Here is a 3,645-nt window from a genome sequence, read left to right as displayed (position 1 = left end):
AAATCTAATAGGTTGCATTATATATCGCTTCAAGAAGGACGCAGTGAGATTAGTATCAAACCAATATAACATACCTAGGTATGTAAATTTAACATGTACATGTACTTAAATAATTGAAGATCTCAAACATATATGAATGCTATTGTTCTCTATGTTTTATTACCACTACTTTGCAGCTTGCACAAACTAAAGGAATAAAGGTTGACTCGCGTTAGACCGGGCCATGACCGGGCCGGAGCTTCCGGCGCTTCTTATTCTATGGAAAGCATCACGTGATCACCTGTCATGTCATAGAAAAGTAAGCGTCGGAAGCTCCGGCCCGGTCACGGCCCGGTCTAACGTGAGTCATCCTTTATACATCTTTCGCCTTATTGCAATAGATTTCTAATAATTATATCTTTAATTTCGATTACTGTATAATGAATAATAAATCGTCAGGGGATAACCAAAACTGATTAATTACATCAAATGCTAGTACAAAAATAAGGTTACTTTTTTTTAATTATTTTTTCCTGACGAAATAATCTAATTTTCACATCTCGGTAGGGAGCTAGAGCTTTCGCGAGAAGAGAATGTAAAAAAACAGTTAACTTTAATGCGTTCGTCATGGTCACACACAAGTAAACAGGTAAAGTTATAGCAAAATACAGCGACTGCTTAATTTTCCTTCTTTTTCACTTTAAAAACCAAAATTTGTTTTTTACCTATATAGGCTATATACCAGTGAAAGTCGAACGTGAGTTACGTAAGTCAAACTATGAAAAAAAATCGGTTATCTACGGAACCCTATGCCGCGAGTCCAATTCGCATTTGGCCGGGTTTTTTGCATCTAGATCATAATTGTATGAAGGTACGATGTAAGTTACATCCATAGTTATAAACCATGTCAAAAAAAAGGAATAAATGAGTATTAAGTTGTCATCATGTAAGTGACCGCTGCCCAAAGGCAGACTGCTCCAGATTCCAGATGCGTTGGCGTCGGCACACATCCGAGCCGAGTTCTACTTACACAGTTACCTTACGTGTGCGAGTGTGCGTGCTCGCGTAACCGCGCGCTGACGTAACCGTACGCCTGTGTGCGTACGTGATCTTCAGCCGCGGTCACTGACCTGGGCCAGCTGTCTAAAACCACCACACCCTGGATGAGGACATCTCAGCAGGTAGAGTACGTATGTATGTATGTATGTATAAACTCTTTATTGTACAAAACACCTTCACCAACAGTTCCTTTCTTTGATACTATTACCAGGAATATCTAAATCGTCGATGATCGACGATCGGCGCGGCGTACTCATATGTGTTTTGTGATCGGCTAGCTGAATTATTTCCTATTATGAGTTATGGAATTCGAACATTTAAATTTAAATTAAATTTATTATTTTAATTTTAATTAAAGATGCCCCGAGCCCCGAATAGTGGTTTTGGCTGAAACCGAATACCGAATATTCAGCCCCTCTCTCGGCCGAAGCGCCGAATATTCGGCATAACATTTGTACATTTTGAGTCATATTTATTATGAAACCTGTTTGCCAACAAAACACGTTTGCTAATTTTTGTTGCTCTGAACTAGTGAATGTAATCAGAGTCAATAAAATCTAACCCATGATAAAAATAAAATTATAAGGAACTAACAAATGCTCAAAAAACCAGTCTTCGTATTAAAGAACTTTTCAAGAAAACATTTTAAACATAACATTTAGTGGTTTGCGATTTTTTTTAACCTATGTAAGGTAAGAGATATTCGGTATTCGGCCGAATACCCAATATTCGGCAATGTGGCAGAATAGACCGAATACCGAATAGTTGCCGAATATTCGTGGCATCTCTAATTTAAATCCAAAATTTTAAAATATGACGTTTGGATTTTAGTAATTTAATGAAGATGAAAAACAGAAAATTTCGGCATGCACTTAAATAACTCCGAGAATGTTTGCGAAAATACTAATACGTGTTAATAAAATATGAAATCGGGTCTTTTGTAAGTAAGCTTCCATAAAATTTAACCTAGTTTCATTGCTGTGGAGTGTATAATATAAATAACCACGTAAGATATTATCTTATGTGGTTATTTATACCTATCAATAAGAATTGGTATCAGATAAATCTATTCACTAGACAATCTGTAGCTAAATTTACACGACACTGTGAGAAAAATATACAAATTATGATATTTATTAGGAAATGTTAAATTTAAAGATACCATTTGACTTCCTAGCCTCGCTAATCTTATACCTTTATACGAGCAATTCTTGTATATATGTATATATATATATTTCGGGGATCTCGGAAACGGCTCTAACGATTTCCATGAAATTTCCTATATGTGGGTTTTCGGGGGCGAAAAATCGATGTAGCTAGGTCTTATCCCTGGAAAAACGCGTATTTTTGAGTTTTTATATGTTTTCCGAGCAAAGCTCGGTCTCCCAGATATTTAAATAAAAGCCAATACAAAAAGTTATCCACGAACATACCAATGTCTTACAAAAATTTGGTGACACAAAATATTTCTCATACATGTCCGCTCTCGTCGATATACGGCAAAACCATGTTTGTTTATTAGCCTAGTGTGTGTTGAAAATATTTAGCTAGAGGGCGCAGCCTCGGAAGTACCTTTTACCGCCAAAACCGACGGAAATGGCGCAACACCCGTGCCCCGTCACCCCCACCTGAAACTAGAACCTAAAGGCGTATTCTGATTGTAAGAACAGGATAAGAATTTGATCTGGATTTGTCAAGGATGTGATTTATAAGTGACGTTTCTGGTTAAAGTTGCAAAAAAAAAACCAAGGCCTCCAGTGCTGAAGCCTGAAGGCTGGAATCGAACCAGCGTCCTCTGCTAACGCGGCAGGTGCCTGAGACATAATGATTTAATTTGTTCTAATACATACTTCTAAATTTCGCAGGGAGACACTGGACCAGACTGGCGAGAGATAGAGAAAATTGGAAAGGGATGGAAGAGGCCTTTGCCAAACGGCACACAGACCAAACCGATGTTGTCTGAAACGATAAATTATATGTAAAACTATGTTTAGATAAGATATGTACAATATAAACTTTAAAATGTAAAATTTGTAAAAACAAAATATGTCTGAATAAAAGGCTTATATTATTATTATTATTATATTATAATACATACTTCTAATAGAATAATTAAAGTTTCGCCAAACTGTAAAACAGTTTACTCAAGAAACGGCTTTTGCAGCTCGCGTACCTAAATCATATGGTTATTTTATTATCAAGTCCCAATTTAATGAAACTTAGAAATTTAGTAAAATATTATGTCAATTTCATTATCCATATATGTAGCACAAGTTAACTAAACACGGATCAAACTGAGGCTGACGAAGCTCTTTAAGTACTTGCTAGTACAGAAGACATCAACGACTCACTAACTCGTGTTAGGAAATTAATTGTATTTTGATTGACCAATGGGTCGACCGATCGGTCTATAAAAAGTATTAAAATATTAGACTAAGAATCACAATAAAAAAAAGTATATCACTAAAACAGTATATAACTTTTCTATAAACAACAAAAACTATACCTATTACCTATAGTGGCGAGTTGCAAACTCTTACATGTACGTGCTTCCGTTTTGAGTATGTAACACACGTATTGAAAGTTGAATAAGGTTATAGTAAGGAT

This window comes from Cydia strobilella, chromosome 1 (assembly GCF_947568885.1).
Source record: "Cydia strobilella chromosome 1, ilCydStro3.1, whole genome shotgun sequence".
Classification (NCBI taxonomy): Eukaryota; Metazoa; Arthropoda; class Insecta; order Lepidoptera; family Tortricidae; genus Cydia; species Cydia strobilella.
Note: the sequence above shows the minus strand (reverse complement) of the source record.